The sequence below is a fragment of the Cupressus sempervirens genome, chromosome 9 (genome assembly GCF_028749045.1).
Source record: "Cupressus sempervirens isolate cs-2001-9-10 chromosome 9, ASM2874904v1, whole genome shotgun sequence".
Classification (NCBI taxonomy): domain Eukaryota; kingdom Viridiplantae; phylum Streptophyta; class Pinopsida; order Cupressales; family Cupressaceae; genus Cupressus; species Cupressus sempervirens.
Genome location: NC_143126.1, coordinates 536075179 through 536095834, shown reverse-complemented (window position 1 = coordinate 536095834; position 20656 = coordinate 536075179). Strand labels below are relative to the sequence as shown.

The window sequence follows — 20656 nt, the reverse complement described above, 5'->3', positions numbered from 1 at the left end:
AAATGATTAGCAAAACATTTCTTCCTCTTACAAACATAGAAAAAGCTAGCCTCGTGGAATCATTTCTTTGGTGGTTATTTGATTTAATTAGTTTTCTCTATGTAGGAAAATTTCACTGCAAATATTTTTTTACATTTTAATAAGTTTGTCCACTAGATCTTTAAGACAACAAAATTAATTTTTTCAGACATAGGAAATAAAGGGAGGCAAAAGTACTGAAAGTTGTTGAAGATAGTGCAAGGACTATGTATGAAGTTGTTTCAAAAGAATATATAGATGTGAATTATACCACGTGGATTGCAGTTGCATCAAATGTGAAGTTACATGTTGAGCATTTAGCATACCAGAAAAAACTTCCTGTGGTGCAATTTCTCATACAAATGTTTGGTTTCACTATTGTTTTCCAGTTTTGATATTCTAGTCACAAAATCCACATGTTCTCTTTGTAGGACTTTTCTATGGATAAATTTCTTTCAAGATGTCAAATTCCTTTCTTCCTAAGGTGGCTTTGCAAAATGAAGATGATATGTATCTTTCTCCTTTGAACCTGGGGATGATAGCATCTTATTACTATATTAGCTATACCACCATTAAACTCTTTATCTCAAAAGCTATATGAAATAATGTGGGGGGATAAATAGAAAGAAGATTGGATGAGGCCATGTGGGAGAAACCAATATTGAAGCACTTGAGATAGTTCACAATACTCTGGCTCTACTTCCATCAATGCATGTCATTTATAATATGTACTTCTTTGAATACTGTCTCTCGCTAGGGTAGTGTTTGCAACTTTATGCACTTTTTTATTGTTTTGACCCTATGAGAGTGACCTCTTTTTGCCACCCACCTAATGGTATTCTATTAGAGCCTATGGTAGGAGGCAGAAAAACATTTATCCTGCCTTCTAAACTATGGTGCACTTCATTTTGAAACATTCTAGACATGTCTGCCTTCAACGCTCATGAGAGAGAATTCCCACTTGAGAAATTCCATCAACTATCATTTAGTGATAACCTTTGAGGTTGCCATGGCTACTGCATTCCATCAAAGCGCATGCTACTGCCAGAAAAGGTTTATCTATCCTTCATTCCTGAGCCCCATCTAACTTCTACCTTCTCTAACCAAAGTCAAGGTGAACATAATATTGTCAAAGTAGAAAGATTTTTTTTGAAGAAAATATTTATAATGATTAGTCTACATTTAATCTATAGTTTGGAGATCTTAAAGGAATATTTGGACTTTTAATGGTCCAGATACATGTGTTACGTACAAAATTTTGTGTCTTAAACATGTCATATGGAGGTGGAATAAGCAAGTTCTTTAAATTAGGAACCATGCTGTGGGTGGAATTTTCTTAATGCATAGTGATATTCTTTCTTTTAATATTTTATAAATGTGTCATTAGTTATATATTGCTTGTTGTGAGAGAAATTTGTTATGTTGGTAAGAGCTAATATTTTGGCATCTGCAATCTTGGCTCTTCTATATATTTCTTTACTCAACTAATCTGAATTTTTCATATTATGCAACCAACACAACACTTATATATCATCATGCGAACCTAGTTGCACTTTCAAAGGCAGATAAGCCTTGTAATACTTTCTCTTTCTTCCCTCTGTCGTTATAGTATTTTTGATTGGTTAAGCTAGGGAATAGAACCTATTTGATTTGGTGATCCTCTGAATATAATAAAAGTGATTGAATAAAATTTTATTACCTAGTGCTAATTCTTATTACCATATAACAGTGCATAAAACTCATAATGGTGAAATCTTCAAAATTTGAAAGCATATATGGATATAGCTTGAAATCTATTTTTAATTCCTTAATCTCCACAACTGATGCCATTCATAGCTGCACAAAAATTTAGAGTAGTATGTAATAATCTTTCTATTTTGTTCCTATCTTTATACTAATTTAACCAAAAATCAAATATTCTAGAAAACTAGCTATACTTAAAAGCATCTTTATCACTTATAAGGATGAGATCGAAGATTAGGCCAACTGACTAGTAAAAAATTATAGGTAAGACTTATTTGGCTAAGTAAAAGATTTCACTTAATCACTACAATGACATACAAGATAGATTAAGTCAAAGCACTTAAAACTCAAACACATTCACACTGACTTGTGCATAGGTTCCTATCTAACCTAAAACTTTAATAGTGAAGTACCAAGAAACTGCTAACATGAATGGAATTCTTCATCAATAGCTTGTTTGTTAGCATATTTGCTACCCTATTGATTTTTTTTCTTTTTCTCATTTTGCAATAGGATACAATAGATAAGAAACTATTTAGTGTTTGATGGAAGGAAAAGTAATCCTATATTGAACTTATTTCTTATTTTCTCCTTTGCAGATGCTCTTCGAGTCTTTGAAGATGGAGATTTGTAGACTCTTGGATTGATGGATTATGATGAGAAATTAACTCATTCATTCATTGTACACCCAAAGATTGATCCAAATACAGGTAGTAGCACAAGTTCTATTTTGATAGTTAAAACTTAATGCAGTTAAGAATGTTCAAGTAAGCTATAGGGTATTTTAGAACAAAAAAGAAGAATCAAATAACTGTAATGCACAACCAAATTTTGATCTAATCATAATAGCAGAATACATTCAAATTTTATAGTTAATGTAATTACTCATAAAGGATGTTTGAGAAAGCTATAGACTGCTTTAAAATATAGATTTATGTGCCTGATCACTTTTTTCATTATGTGCAGGAGAAATGTTTACATTTGGCTACCAACATACTCCTCCCTATGCTACTTATTGAGTTGTCACAAAGGAGGGAATAATGCTTGATCCAGTTCCCATAACGCTTTCAAAGCCTGTCATGATGCATGACTTTGCAATAACTGATAACTATGCAATTTTCATCGATCTTCCTCTCTATTTTGCCCCAAAGGTATTTTTATTTTAGAGTAGTTGTATATCATTGCCTTGTTGTTTGAAGAGTATGAAGAAGTTATTGGAAACTATCTGAACTCAAATAATTCAGTTGTATGAATAATGTACGTAAAGCCTTAGAACTTTAGATCCTTTTTGTTCTTCATAAAGAAAATATAGGATAGAGGTTGTCTATACATCTCTCCAGAATAAATTAAATTTCTCAATTTTACTTGTTTCTATCTTAGGATATGGTGAAGGATGGAAAATTCATTATTTCTTATGATACTATAATGAAAGCACGTTTTGGGATACTGCCTCAATATGCCAAAAATGATCTTTAGATGAGATGGTTTGAGCTACCAAACTGTTACATCTTTCATAATGGTAATGTTAAGACACAAGCATAATATTTTAGTATTTTCTCTAACAAAATGGCTCAGAATAATAACAATACCATAGCAAATACTGAAACTAGGATCGAGATAAATCATAGTATTTACTATTAATCTCTATATTAGTAGGTGACATGTCAAGAAAAAACTAATTATGTTAGGGAAATCAACAGTTATGAGATGATCGATTAAGAGGAAATAGTTGAGAGCTTTGAGTGACACAATTTTCAGATGATCATATGAAATGAAATGGGTGTGCGAGTAGAAAGAAACTAGAAAGACATTGTGTATAGATAAGGCATGAAATGGATAGTTTTGGAGCACTTAGCACAAACACTCAACATTTAGTACATATCATCATTTGAGATCAAATGGGTGTGTGGGATTATACACACATTGAACAATAAAGGAGGGAATTGAACCCTTCCTGAGGCTCACACTTGTTGAGGTCCACTTTAGCAATGGAAAGTTGTTAATATGATCATGAATCAACTAGCTTTTAAACCTAGTTTAAAAGTACACTAAAATGTAAAGTTTGGAAAGAGTGAAAATATAACTATTTATACATTGTTGATTGTAGAAATTATTATGGTTTTGTCTTTTCTAATTTTATTTTCCTTGCAAGTTCTTGAAATTAATTTGGTCACTTTCCCTAATGTTGTTGATGCTATCTTAGCAAATGGAATTTTCAGTCACTATGACCATCCTCATATAGCACAGTTGTGTGAGAAAGTTGGTTTATATATGTATGCACTTCAGGTAGGTGATTCATTGGGAGTACACTAATTGAGCTTTAATATAGATTGAATATTTTGTATGAAATATTGTCTATATGAATTTTTGTGGAAATATTTTTTTAGGTTTACTCCATTTTTCCTTATGTCAAATGGTTTCTTAGAAGAGGAGGGGGATGAGTATGTTAAAATTGCTTAAGAGAATTATTTGCTTGAGAAAATTTAATTTTTGCACAATGGTGTCTTTTATTTTCATGTAATTATGAATATTATTACCAACATGTGAATACTATTATGTTGATGTAGAGAGAGTGCTAATGAATATAACAATGATGATGATATCAGCTGGATGGTTCAGAGGGCAACAGCTAAGTATTTATCTGCTATGATAACATCTCGTCTAGAAATGATATTAAAGTTGTATGAGGAGGCATGTGCTTTGAACTTTTCTCAATTGTTGTTGGAAAATATTTATCATTTTCATAAAAGTTGACTTTATTTTTCCTATACATTTGCAATGTTTTTTGACCTTTGTGTGCTCAATAATTTTGGCTTAGTGTCTCTTCAGAGTTTATGGTTTACCTCCAAAGAGTGACAAGAATGGCCCTTTTTCGTTGTTAGAGTCAAGATGATACATAAATTCCATTCTCTTGGCATAACACTAACCTACTAATGTTATGCAAAAATAGGAGTAAATTGAGTTTGAAATGATATATATCATTTGTTATCTCATTTGGTTAGCTTTAGGAATTCTTTTACAAGATGTTATATGAAATGATTACTAGCTAACACCTGCCAAGGAAACATAATTTGCTTCTTCCCACAGTGAATTCTGCTCAAGGTTTTGGCATTGTGAAGTCTAGCCCAGTTCTTTATGTGCCAATGGCAATACTAAGAATGCTAAGAGATGGCATGGCTACTCTTGCTGATATTATTTCTTTGTTGATAAATATATCTATTGCATTTTCCTTGGTTTGTTAAATGGGAAGTAATCTAAGGGGAGAACACTTCGTTATTTTTCCTAGTAAGTGTTTTTATAAATATAAAATGATAGCATTATTTAGACTTTCACAATACACCAAATTTTTCTTTGCTTCAATTATTGAACACAAATTTTTTTTGATATCCCTTCGAATATGTTAACAGTATTGAGATGAATCTTTTTCATTCAATTAATTTCTCAGAGAGATTAATAGTCTTATTTGGCATGCGAATGAGTTCTAAGGTTGCATGGAATCTATTTTCCAGGCTTGCCCAAGGCTAATAGAGAGGTTCAAAGAGAGAGATGAAAATGTTAAAGTATTAACATTTTTCTTTCATTTTTGTTCAGGTGAATGATACCATTATTTTGGACTTTATGATTTCAACCTCTTGTTAATATTGTTGTAGATGGATGTGTTCAACGCCTTCATCGAGTTGCTATGCCAAACTAGGAACGTGACTAAAGGATTAGGGGATGCTTGATATTCAAGGAAAGTAGTTAATGAAATATGTAGCCAGGATGTTTTGTAATGCTACAGATTTTTTTGAGATGGTATCCTATTAAAGGTTTGTTGGTTGCCTTTTGTATGGTAGTCTGACTTCCAACTATGTTATTTTAAAGACAAATGTAATGTTTACTGAGAAATGTATGTTGACGCTATCTCTAATTTTATGTTGTTAGTTATCAAGGCCTCTGTAAGTTGTGGAGAACATTAGATGAAATGACCAAGAATTAATGACATTATTAATCTTTGTATAATCTTGATAAAGTTGATACTTTGGTTACCTTTTCAAAATCTCTAACAAGAAATAATGACATCAGCTCACTGGGATTGTGTACCTTAGAATAGGAATATCTCTCTAAATGTGAAGCTTATTTTGTTCCAGTAACTGGTGGATTAGGTATAATTTTTACATAGTACCACTTAAATCTTAAAGAACTACTCATTTTGATTTTTTATTCTTACTGGATATTTCCTTATTCAATCACTACCAGTTATTGTGAATTTTTAGAGTAACCTTACAAAGATGAGCTATGCTGAGAGATCAGCTCTGCAATGTGGATATGCACCATTTAAATGTCAACGTCTTGTATCTACATATAATGCCTTCAGAGATGTCTATCTATTTATTTTGAGCCTTCTACTTGGTAATTATCATAGTTACCTAAGATGGGAGACATTGGGTACAAAAAATGGTTATGGAATAGGGATTGCATTTAAAACTATGCATTTTTTAGAATTCTAGCTTAATAATTGGCAGTTCTGAGAAATGTTGGAAAAACTTTGGAAAGCTTCACCTTTACCTAAAAGACCTTAGAAAATGTACCTTTAACCTACTAGGAAGCTAGTTTGTCACATCTACTTATTTAACATTTTGAATAGAGGGTTCAAAAAATTGAAAATAGTGTTTTTTGATTTAGAATAAAGAACGCATAACAGATGAATATACCAATTGTTTCGAGAAATTATTCTTGATTTGAATGTGAAAGTTTATTCTCTCCCATTTTATCATTATAAATGAGGGGTTGCATTGGGCACTATCTAAAATGTGAGGCAAGCTGAACCTTAAAAGCATGCACTTATTGATATGATAAGTTGGAGAAATGCACATGGGTGTGATAGACCTCCTTGGTGCTTTGAGTGCCATCACAATTTACCGTGTTGATCAAAATTTGCCTTGAAAAAACATTTTCCCAAATAATTCAATCTGTGTAGCTTCATACTTTGGAGCAAGCGTTAGATAGGGATTGTCCCACTCTCCCCATATTCCATATCTCCTAAATGATTTCATTTGAGCATCAATAGTTTTCTTAGCAAATTGAGTAGCTTTCTTTCTTAGTTCTAAGGATGTGAGCTCTTTCCTTGCCTCTTCATCTATGCACTATAGAACTTTGAGCTCAAGCAACTTATATCAGTTTTACCTTGAGATATTTTATGTGCTATTGCCATGATGAAAACCTTCTCTCCAAATGAAGAATTTCCCATTCCATAGCCCACAACAAAGATGAAGGCCGTTGATGAAATCAATCACTATGATTTCTAAATCTAATTGTATAACTTTTTCTCATCAACATTTTGGATCACACGTTGTGATCCATCATCAAGGTTTTTGTTTGTTAGAAGTTTTGTGGATGTTCCTCAAATGATACCATTGGTTCAAATTCATCTGACAAGGAATCAAAGGACTATTTTCCAAGAATCAGTTCTCTATGGCTTTAATGTAGGAGGAAAGCTTACCAGCCTCAATGGCTTGTAAATTGTAGCATGTTGGATGTTATGATTCAATTCCTCCATTAGTTTTCTATGACTCCTACCTCACTCAATTCTTAGAGGGGATATTGTATTGAGCTAGATGAATGTTGCATTCATCTGGCTGGTTCATATTGCCCCAGGCTATGGCCAAGAAGATTTTTTGACTGGCATGAAATATAAGCTTCTAGTACTGTATCCTATAGATGATAATGTCAAGTTTACTAAAGAAACTGGGCAGCTTGCTAGTTTGGATGTCTTGGGTGATGGAAATGTGGCAATTGTCAAGAGCTTAGATGAACACTCATGTCTTATCATGGATACATAAATGTGTACTAATACAAAAATAGTAGAAAAATGTTAGCCTTAATTGAATTGTAACCTTAATTAAACATTAACCTTAACTAAAACCTAAACTAATTATATCATTACACACATTGCTTCAAACTTAATTATATTTTAACTGTAACCATGAATATAATATTTCTCTTGTAACTATGATAGAAACCCAATCCTAATGGAACGGGCTAATCTTAACCTTACTTGAATCTTTACACTGAACATATAGATTAAGATAATGGTAAGGGTTGGGTTACAATTAAATAATGGTAAACTTTAGGACATACATAATATTTAGTGTTACGGTTTTATGGTTTGGATTAGGTTGTGTATGAGTTAGGAATGTCATTATTATTAGACTATTATTAGCACTATAGATAGTTTTAAGGTTTTAATCATTATTTTAGGCTAAGGGTTAGTATTATAATTAGGTTTTAGGTTTAAATATATTTCTAATCATAACCCTAATCTTAATAGTACTACTAACCCTAACATTAAACCAAGTACTCGATTATAATTATAATTATAATTATGGTCCAAAATCTAACACTTCCCATAATACTATTCCTATCTCAATCTCTAACCATAACCTTTACCATAACTATTAGTCTAAGCCGACTCATAACTTAAGTTCTATAATTATCATTCAACACTAACAAAAACTAACTACAATCTTGAGAAAAAAATGTGATTATTTTAAATTTACCCTTCTAATATTATTTTTAACTATAATATTAACCCTTATCCTAAGCTTTACCTAATAATAAACATAAAGATATCCACATCTATAACTAAAAATCTAGTCCTAATCCTAAGAGCAAAAATAACCCTAAGGTTAACCTTGACCCTATCCCTAGTCACAAGCATGATGCAAATTTGCTAATCATAATACCTAACTTTGATCCTAAGCACAACCTAAACCTGATAACTTGAGTGTAATTATCATTCTAACATAAAAATCCTAATTACAATCTTGAGAAAAAAAAGCTATGATAATTTTTATTCTATCTCTAATACTATTTCTAACTATAATATTGACCCTTATCATAAGCTTTACCTAAAAATAGGCATATGAAGATACTCCTAATCCTAAGAGTAACAATAAATCTAATGTTAACATTTACCATAGTTTTAGTTTTAAGCATTATGTAAATGCTAATCATAATCTTAACCCTTGATCCTAAGCATAACTCTAACTTGACCTTAACCATAAACCTAATACTAACCCTCACCATGATGTAAACCCCAACCCTAGCCATAGCTAATCATAACCATAACTCTAAACCTTGACCCTATCCATAATCCTCCCTCTAAAATCCACAACCCAAATTGACACTGTAACTATATCTAACTTTGGTATTTAGTTTATAACTTGTCCAGTTTATATATAACACTACTTTATTTCAAATTGTAAGGTAGATTCAACATATTTATTTTTTTCTTATAATTCATTTAGTTAAGGTTATTCAAATGGAAATTTTTAATATCTATTATATTTTATAGTAAAAATATTAAATAAATAACACTGAAAAATAAAAATTATCAAATAGTGATTTAGCATTTTTTTATTATATTTATTTATACTAATACATTTATGTTAAATATTTTTTGTATATATTTTTTAATAAAATGAAATGTATACTATACAATGGTAGAATTTTAGTGACTTTAACACCATGTCCCCATGTTGTTGCTTAAATCAATTTTTTGTGCTTAAATTTAAGCAGTATAGTGTTCCCATGTAAAATAAAAATTGTAGGAAAAGAAAAATTTAGAATCTTTTCCTAGTTTTGTGGAGCGGCTATTTTTTAGCAAATAAAAATAAGCTGTTAAAAAGGGGGGGTGGCTAGAAATAAGCAGTGATTGCTTATTGAAAAAAGTGACACATGTCTTCATCACATTTTTTTATAACCTTTTTATTTGCCTATATTTTAGTTTTCAGAATTAATTGCAAGAGAAATGATTTAAAAATAATATTTAGAACACTTCTTAAAATTAAGCAGCAAATATTATGATCTATAGGGCCACTAGCTCCTCAAATTCTGCCACAAAATAATGAGGCTAACAAAAATAAGCTAAGCAGCAGCATGGGGACATGCTCTAAATGGATACAATATCTTTTTAGTTGTGAAAGTTTAAATATAGAAATTAATCTACATATATAAATACTCTTTTTATTCTATTTTCCTTTTTGAATGTAAAATCAATTCAACTTTCAAAATTATATTACATTCTATTTTTAAAATATTAATTAGTCTATAAATCTAAAAGTAAAATCTATATATATGGAGAATCTTTCTTAAAAAATGTAGACATAAAATCTTTCTAATTTTTTTGATATGTATAAAGAATCTTTCTTAAAAAAATGTAGACATAAAATCTTTCTAATTTTTTTTGATATGTATAAAGAATATTTCTATTTGATTTTTATTCAAACTTTTACATATTTCAAAATTAAAATAAATCATGATTTTAAAAAAATTTAAATGAATAATTTGAGAATTAATTTGTAACTAAGATTATATAGAAATAGAACATTTATATATTTTTAAATATATTATCAAAAATCTTGTTCTTTCCTTTTGCATGTAAATTTTTGTTCAACAACCTTTGTCAACGTTCTTTCAACATCTAATAAAAATAATGTTGCAAACAAAATCTAAAAAGGACCAACAAAAGTCCACACTTTTCTTATTAAATTACAATTCTACCTTATTAATTGGCATTCAAAAAGTTCCCTTTGAATTGAACGTCTATGATGTATAATCTCATTTGCATAACAATAAACACGAGTGAGAAATTCAAATATGAATAAACTAACATATGGTCTATGGTGTTTTAAATCGTTTGATCAATTCTAGGTAATATTGCATGTTCTTATTTTACTTACATTTTGTACATATGCAATTTTAAACTAACAAGAATATGGAAGATTTTTAAGATGACTATGATTAGACTTTGAGTTGAATGCTACTGTTCAAAATTGGCAAAGTGTATCACAATAGCCATTGCTATTAGAGGTAAAAGAGAAACCATCATGATCAGAAATTTTTAATGTGTCAAAAAGATGGAGTAAGAGAAATTAATGTGGAGGATGCAACATGTAAAACTATTTCTGATAAATACAATGACACATTGGTCAAAATACATTGTTTCTTACTACAATAAGATGATATTGTTGATAGTTATCTATTTACTCATGTAGCAAGATACAAACATTCTTAATATAAGATTCAAACCCAATAGCAAAGATAGAAAGTGTGTTTCTTTAGTTTTAATATGTGCAACCTGTAGAGCCATGCTTTTGTTAATAGTGAATCCCAACATAAATTGCAATGTTCAAAGATTTTGCAAAAATGGAGCTCCACATTAACAAGTCACATCCATGACAAAGAGGATTTCATTATTTCTTATAGAGAACACAAAAATATCTAAAGATTAAAAACTATTAAAATAAATTGATCTAAACCCACTTATCAAAATGTAAGTGTTCTAAACACCTACAAATATGAGAAAATGCACAAGTCTAATAAACCCCACATTGAGTAGAAAACAAATTTAAAGACATGCAACCTAAAATGGTTTGCATAAAAAAGGAAAACACAAGTTCAAAGGAAATGTTTTGATACAATCAATCAATACAAGAGGGAAAAATTAGAGAAACAAATAGATAAGAATAGAAAGGAATTATAGGAAATAAAAATAATTTATAATAATTATAAAACAACTGGAAAACAACTCAGAATAACCATAAATAATTTTTGAGAACTGGACTGACAATTTTCCAAGAAGGCTGACAATTTTCCAGTGAGAAATTGTAAAAATCAAGAGTAAAGCTCCCACATATAAGCCTATCAACTTAAAAATATTTCTATGGGATGATGCGAGTGTAACTTTTAGCTTTCTACATTAAATTTGACAATTACATATTAAGATTTTAAATTTAATTATTTTTTTATAAAAATAATTTATAGGAAATATAAATAGTTTTGGGTGTAGTAAATTAAATTTAATCAACATTTCTTAAGATAGATTTATTTAAATATATAGTCTAGTTTACTAAAATTTAACATTGATTTGGAGTATGATATGTAGAAATATTTTTTATAAGATTAATAATATTAATTCTACAGACTTTGCCTCAAAAGTTTAGAGAATGGCGTTGGGCCAGTTTCCCTTACGAGACTTGTGTGCTACGTACTTGCTCCACTGGCTTGAGGTATAGGTGTGGACTTTGCCTCAAAAGTTTTTGCGTCATAGTTAACATGCACCAACAAATGTTATTCATTGAGCACCATGAGGCTTTACAAGTATTGATTAAGTTTGAATTAATGGAATGATGATTTGATCCATTCACATGGTTCACATGAAATCTAGTTTGAAAGCCACGGTGTGGGTTTTGGGTATTCAGTTAGAGGAAAGGGTGAAGTGCACAGGGTGTGCCCTTTTGGATATGCTGGCTCTTTCAAATAAAAACTATAATCTGCATGTGAGGCTTGGTCCCTCGTCTTTGGTTCAAAATTGTACATCTCATGTGGTGACTATGGGCACAGATGAGGCTGAATGTTCTAATGTTTGGGATTGCGCACAAGGTGTGCTAATTGTTCTAGATGCTAGGGTAGTTGGACATGGTTGGAATATGTTGAATCTCTATGCTCAACCAGTCAATGGGGATCTGGCTTTAGATAGAAGAAATAGTGGTTTGGGGTGGGAGTCTGCAAAACCTCTCCCCCAAACCTTTGGTTGGGAAAGTGGGTCTCCATTTTCATGTGATCCTATTCTCCCTGGTGTTGCTGATTGTGCAGATTTTGAGGAATAATTGCCATATGTTTTGATGTTTTTTGGGTAATTTAGCTATCGAGTGGAAGGAAAATTGGACAGAGGATGATCATGGTGTAAATGGGAGTAGATATGTGGGAAGGGTACACAAGATGTGAAAGCATGCTCATTCTAAAATGTATTACTTTGAATTATGGTATATTCTAAAGCAACGTTTATTAACCGTTCTACTGGGTCTTTGGGAAATCAAGATTTTATAGAATCATTTTAAGATTCCTAATTATGTAAAAATATCCTATATTGTATTTTTCGTATAGGGCTACGATCTCGAGGTTTCTTTCTGGTTCTTCCATAGGGGAGCCCTTTGAATCAGTTTATTAATGATATATTTGGTGGCTTGTCCACCTTTGGCAAAAAAATATAAATAAATAATAATAATAATAATTCTACAATAACTATAATTTAAATGTTATAGTAAATTTTGTTAAAATCAATATTTCCATTATAAGAGTCATAATTAATAATTATTTGGTTAATTTTTTAATAAGTATAAATTAGGAAGATAATTAGTTAAAACTAAGGTATAATATAATTTATTATAATGATAAATTATCATAATTTGAAAATAAAAAGTTTAAATTATATTTTGTTTATATACATAATGCAAAAATTAATTTATTGATTATTAAATAAGATTATCAAATAGACAATCAATAAATAAAAAGATTATCAAATAAATAAAAAGAATTAATGATTATGAATATATAAATATTATAATTTTTATATAAACAATTATAATTTGATATTTTCATTATTATTTGATTATGTTTTTATAAATTTATAATATTCTATTTTATTAAATTATTATTTTAAAAATATTTTACATCATGTTAGTGTAGTTGCATAAGATAGAAAGGAAATGATTCCTTCTTGCTACAACAATTATATACTTTTGTGTTGTAATGACATGCCCTAGAAAAGGACCTAAATTTCACCCCAATCCTCCCTTAACTCTTCATATTTATGTGTTGTATGATGTAAAGAAGTACAATAAAAAAATTGATGTCTTAAATTTAAAAAATTCATTCATTTCATTTAAAAATAAATTTTGCAATTTATAAATTCATAAATATTACAATTCTATTATAGAGAATGTAAAACTAAAAAGAAATACAAAATTATAAAATAAAATTAAAATTGGTTGACAGAGTTCAATTTAATCACTCAGTGCACTAATAAAGATTTGTCTTCTTTTTTTATTGGTAATAAATATTATAAAATAAATGAAACATTACAATCAAATATTGTTAACTCTTTCACCCAAAATCTACACATCCTAATAGTGTCAACAATCTTATTACATGGTGACATTCACCATGATTTTATATAGTTGATGTGTGGGTAAGTTTTACAAATATCAAAACTTTACTTCTGGAATTTGATTGTGTCTAAATTTTTAGCATCAGCGTTTTGGATCACACACAATGATCCATCATCAGGATGAAGAGCAAGAGAATAGGAATATATATATATATATTCCTATTCTCTTGCTCTTCATCCTGATGATGGATCACACGCAGTGATCTAAAATGTTGATGCTAAAAATTTAGACACGATCAAATTCCAGAAATAAAGTTATGATATTACTAATGAATTGTGGAAATCATATAACTCTAAGTTTTACAAAGTTACCTTTTTACCTCCAAAGCAATACATACATATCTGATATATCAAAATCAAAATTTGTTATTGTTCAAACTACCTACACCTATCTACATGTTGGAAACCAGAGAAACGTAGCTAGTCTTAGGGAGAAGGGTGGGACATCAAGGCAGAGGATGATGAGCCGCCCAATTCACCCACACCTCCACAACTCCATGATTCACCAACCTTAGAAGTGGCATCACTTTAAAAATTATAAAATAATTAATTAGTTGAGAGAGTTCAATTTAATCACAAGTTAACATAATATTTTCAAAAAATGATGTAATAGTAATCTATGGACAAGTACTAACAAGTGCCACCTAGTGGCTTGTACCTACCGAAAATTGTAATAATTTAAGATTAAAAATTTAATAGTTAGACAATAGTGAGTTGAGGTAAGTTATAATAATTTAAGAATAAAAATTTAATATTCAAATATACTAATATTAATTTCATATAATTTAATCAATATTTATTTAAGATTAAAAAAACTATCTTCATACATATTTAAATATTTGAAAATAGTAATTTCTAAAAAAAATTGTCATATAAGTATAATGTTAGAATTTGCTTATTCTTTTTAAATTATTAAGATTAAAAATGATTATCATTCAAACTACATATATTTCTAACATAAAAATATTTTTGAATTTATAATATGTAACTATTATAGCTAACAAATTATTTGATAAATTTTATGAGTTTGATATAAGTCTTATGTGTTTCATATTTTATATATATTTCATCCTTAAATATAGGGTAGTGGTTCTTGAAATCCACTTCTATAAGACTCAAATAATATATGAGCCAATCAAACTAAAGTAAAATATTTTTAATTATTTGAGAAATTAAGATTTGACATATAAACATTAGAAAAAATCAAAGGATTAAATTAATTATAAAAATACTTACATTTCATTGGTTGAAGTAGGAAAAATTAATCACTCGTTATACATAAGTGATTACAATAGTATGTGCCTCCGACAGATACAATAAAGATTTGTCTTCTTTTTTTGATTGATAAAATTTTATTTTATGACTATTGTAAAATAAATGAAACATTACAATTGTTTCACCTAAAATCTACACATCCTTCCTAATAGTGCCAAAAAATTGAGTACCTAAAGACATTCACAACAACGGTATATAGTTGATGTGGGGGTAAGTTTTACAAAATTGCCCTTCTACCTCCAAAACAATACACACAAATCTAATATAACCAAAATTTGTCATTGTTGTTCAAACTAGCTACACCTATCTATTTGTTCAAAACCACAAACATGTAGTCATTCTTAGGGAGAAGAGTGAGACAACAACATAGAGGACGATGAACCACCCATTTCACTCACACCTCCATAACTCGATAATTCACCGACCTTAAAAGTAGCACCACCCATATCCACACAAACAAGGGGAACCCAATAGCTTCATCCACCTTTGAAAGGTCGCCACAAGCACCAGCACGTAGACATCATGTCTGAGCACAATTTATATGTAGTGTACATGTCCAAACCTATAAAATCTCCCTCACCCAACTACCCCACATTGTCTTTGCCTTTCTCCATTGGCTCCTTTATGGTTGCATTCCTTGTCATCTCTTCACCTCTCCCACCTTTATCACTTCATTTCTTCTCAAGCACCTGTCAAATGCAAACAAAATAATTTAGGTCTTATGTGGCTCTAGGGCATTCCTACCACCAACTCAAGCTCCCAATCATGTACAAAATCTACCAACAAGGCTCATCCCCTCCTTGCATCTTTCCTTTTTGCCAATATGACCCTCAAATTTTGATAGAAGCGAAATAGGTGCATAAACTATAAGAACCTAGGGATCCCAAACCAATATCCTTAAGATGCAACAAACCCTCAATCATGCATTATGAAATTCAAGATTTTGTTGAGCCACACTCTTCACTCAGGCCACACATACCCTCAATAATATGCTTCACCTCTTCTTTGGAGCCAAATTGCAAACACCCATGCACAAAATAGTGAAGCCATGTATGAGTTGATTCTCCACCTAAAAAATTGAGACTATATATTCAACCACCTAACAGAGCCCACACGATCAAGAATGGGTAGGTTGAGCTTAAAAAAATATTAAACATTTCTCTATGACAAGCCCTTTAAAGACCATTTTCTACTTCATGGCACCAAACGTGAAATTTGCTTCCATTTCTTTAAAGCTCTCCTCACACTCCAACTCAACCATTTTCATGACCCACTCAAAATGATTTTGGAAATGCTAGAAATAGAATGTATAATGGGTACTATGTACTTTGCATTGATTGCACCCACAAGAGAATGTGTGAAGGCACTACAAGTAAATTTTTCTTGCACCACCTTTCAATATATTGATTACAACCATGTATATCTTCATTCTTTGATGTGTCTGCTAGCTTAAAGTGTCTCATCACATCACTTCACTCAATCATTGTCGTGTCACCATCCTCCAATTGCTATGTTGTTTCCACGTCACTCATTGATTTCGTTAGTGAGTCAACAAGTGAGTTTCCGTCTCAATAGACATTATGAGACTTTGGAATTTAAAATAATATAAGTTTTTCCCTTATGATTTCAGCAACCATCTTTAATTGTCATGTGTATGATTTAACAATCACAATGGCATTTACAATTATCTAACAATGAACCTCATATTGTTAATTCTATATGAATCATACGTGCCAAATCAACCCTTGACAAGGTTGCATCTACTTATGCTTCACTACTGGTCTATATTCCTAGTGTTTTCTTCTTGGTGGCCATAATGTTACTAGTGGAATCCCTTGTCAGACATTTTGTGCTCAATGGTCCTAGATTTCCCATAGCATCTCCATCAAAGTTCACTTGATCCATCCTTCATCCAAAGATTTTCATTGCAGTTCTTCTAAATGCCCCTTTTGAAGATCAGCTGACATACACTCATTAATGGGTAGGTTTATATTTTCTAATGATGAAATGAGTGTGATCAATATTAATTACTTTAATTTTCACATTTAAATAATACAATTATTTTTGGATTAGATTGTGTACAAACTTTTTATTGATATTTTTTATCCAAATTTATTTTGAGGATGTAATATTATCATTATATTTAATAATAAATAAAATAATTATAGAAATATTATGTAAGGTTTTCTTTGAGCTAGTTCATGAGCTCAATTAGGTTCATCAAATTTATTCAAAAGATAAAATTACATAATGGAGGAATCGTGAGCCTAGATGGATGAAAGTTGACTTTGATAGTGCCTCTAGGGGAATGTTGGTCCTTTTGGGGCTAACTTTGTGGTGTGGGGACATGAAGGAACAATGTGGCTCTTAGAGACAAGAAACATCAAGATGTATCGAATAGTTCAGTAGATGTTTAAGCAATTTGGCATGCAATGAATATGGCTAAAAGACTTTTGTTGAAAAAGATTCATTTAGAGAGTGATTCTCAAGTTTTTGTCAATGCTTTGACAAAAGCTAAAGCCTCAACTTAGTATATGAACTCTTTATCAAACCCATTATTAGTATTGCTAATACCTTACATAATCCAAAATTTCACATGTTACATGTACTGCAAATGGGCTTGTGGGTATTTTGGCAAAAGGGACAGTCAATCCAAAAGATGATGTATTGGGTGGCCTATAGGAAGATTTCATGAATCTAGTCTTAGAGGAAGCTCTTCATTGTATGTCGTCACCCCTTCAATGGTTGTAAGTGCTATATTATATCACATGCTCTCGAGGTGAAATATGGTGTAAAAAATCAACATGACAAGTGGAGTTCTAGATGTTGAGACTCTTCATAATTGGCAATGGTGATTTTGGTTATCTTTCAATTTGGTCCTCTCTAGTAGTGTTGTGGATGAAATAAATGAACTTTATAATAAAGAAAGAAACTTGAAAATATTTACTAATAAAACCAAAAAACATTTTTAAGTCATAAAACCTAAATGTAGCTTAAAGGTTTTTCCAAGTTTCATGAGCCTTTATTTTGTAGATTGTGGATTTAATCTTGGTTGAAGAGTTTATGAATGCAGAGCACTATTATTGTGTAAATATGGATGTAGTCTATATATTTCTAGTGTAGGCTCTACAACTAGGGATGATGAGGATATGTGTAGTTCATGCATAGTTGTGTGGATAAAGATTGACTATTTGGTTTGATGAATATGGTTTTAGATGGAATTTTGAAACAAGGTTTTAAAATTTGAAGTGGGAAATAGTTGTGATGTTAAAGGAAATAATGACAACTTTCATCCATTTATTATCTATAGTGTGAATTCAACTAGAAAGGAGTATTTGGTGAAGATATTAAGTTAATGGATATTTTGAAAGATTATTTTTGTGAACAATAGGATTAGATAAATGACCCAATTCAACCTCAACAGGGCAAGCCTCACCCAAAGGGTGAGTGATTGTTTCTCCTTCTTCTAGTTTCACTCTTTTTCTATGATTTTTTATAACATTATTGTTGTTGAGAGGTTAGGTAAGTATTTTAGTATTGGGTGTTAATGTTAAATTTATCAACCTATAGTTGAAAGTATTTTGTTTGTTACTTAGTTCAAGTAACTATCTAGCTTTCAATGTTAAAAAAATTTATGTGAGATTTTGTTTGTCTTCCTCTTAGTGTTTTGTGGTCTAGTATAATTATTTTAATCCATCATTTTGGGTTGAAAATGGTAGTTTTTGAGATGGTTGAAACTGTTAAAGTGTTCTATATAATTTTTTAAAAAAATTTTACTTTATTTTTCATAAGATCAGTATTATAACCAATAAAAAAGTATATTATGTAAGAAAACAAAATAAAGTTAAAGTTAATTTTGGTACCATTTCAAAAAGTATACACTTGTTTGTAAGACCTTTTAGCCCTCCTTTTAGCAATATCCTAGGTTAATGGATGCATTTATGCTCAAACTATTGTGTTTCCTTGGGTTTATGTCCATTTTTACCCTTTTTTTCCATCCATGAGAGCTCAATGGCCATCCTGAGGCTTAGAAACCTTTTGATAAGGGTTGAGGTCATTCCTGACCCTATAGTAAGTGATGATCTTGTTTCTTACCCCCTAGTAAAAGATGAGGTTGTCCCTTGCCTGAGTTATTTTCTCTCGCATTCTAGACCAATTTGGTGTTTTCATTTATTTTTCCCACTGATGAAGGGTGCTTCTTTTATACTATAAACTCATAACAAAAACAAAGAAACAACAACACATGGACTTCTTATTTGTGCCACAAATGCGGTATTACAGAATTCACAAGTAAAATATATTAACCCACATGGGCGCATTCATTACAATAATTTGCAAGACAAGTTGCCAACTATCACCCCAGAGCTCCCTTAGATAATGTTTGGACCTTTCTTAAATAGGCAATTTTATGCCACCTAGGAAGGTTCTAGACAATGAAACTTGATACCTAGGGCCGATAGACCCTAACGATACATATGGAGTTAGCCAAATACATCTTTGACAATTATTTTAGATATTTTGTGTAGCCTAGCTTTGAAAGGCCATAACTCACAAACTGTTGCTCTGATTGGCTATTATAACCACTTTTGGAAATGCCAGCTCCTAATCTATAGGTTTGGAATCATGCTAGCACCCTTCTGTCAAGTTTTTAGACCTCATTCAGGCACTCTAAGGCCTCCAACGATGAGCCTAAAGATTTTTCTGCAAATTTTTTCATCAAAAATCCGCACTAACTTCTTTGATACTTATGCTTGAGCAATGAGATTTTTATGGTAGGCTTACAATTCTAAATGACACTTCCTATAGAAAATGAGAGCATTCTGAATTCATATGACAAACTTACTAAAAATAGAAAATTCCCATAAATAGTAAACACCCTGTCTACTAGCCCTTATTAAAATAGAAAAGATTGAAATAATTTATTTTTATTTTTTGGGTGATGTGACATTGCTCTTACACCTAGGATTCTCTTGCATCAAACACCTTGGGTAATTTGAGAAGTGGCCTTGTCACGTCTCAAGTTTTCAGAGGAAAACCAAGATAGTTAACCTTCTCCTTTGCTAGCCATGATGAATCCTCAACTAGTCTCCCTTTCCATTTGACCAAATATTCCTCATAAGTTTTGTTCCTAGTTTTTTTTCCAACAAGACTGTCCAGTATCTCCTCAATCTCCTTTGTAGCCAAACTAGATGTTGGAATACTTCACTGCACTTCTGCAACTTCATCTTCATCACCTCCTTCATAATACTCTATCAAATTTGAAATGTTAAACACTGGTGAAATATTCAATTCAGTAGACAACTCCACTTCACATGCATTTCCAGAATTATGCCTTTTCATTATCTTGCACAGTCCAAACTTCTTCATCTTCAACTTATTATATGTACCCATAGGAAATCACTCCTTTCTTAAATGAACCATGACTTCATCTCTAATCTGAAATCCCTTATACCAACTTTTCACATCTGCCTTAGCCTTATACTATGTATTCATCTTTATGATGTGCTTTCTCACCTCCTCATGGATGTTCTTCAAATGTTCAACAAAATCTTCTGCTTTAGCACTACTTATCTCACCTTTATCCAACTACCTCAATTCAGAAGCATTTCTAGGACTACTTCCATATAC

At 30.8% G+C, this 20656-nt stretch overlaps 1 long non-coding RNA gene across 1 annotated transcript; it reads left to right on the top strand.

Annotated features, from left to right (window-relative positions):
- Window positions 1–227: 227 nt before the first annotated feature.
- Window positions 228–516, top strand: LOC149539713 (uncharacterized). The gene is made up of 2 exons (XR_016356333.1): window positions 228–362; window positions 450–516. It is a non-coding gene; the product is annotated as an uncharacterized LOC149539713 (long non-coding RNA).
- Window positions 517–20656: the final 20140 nt, after the last annotated feature.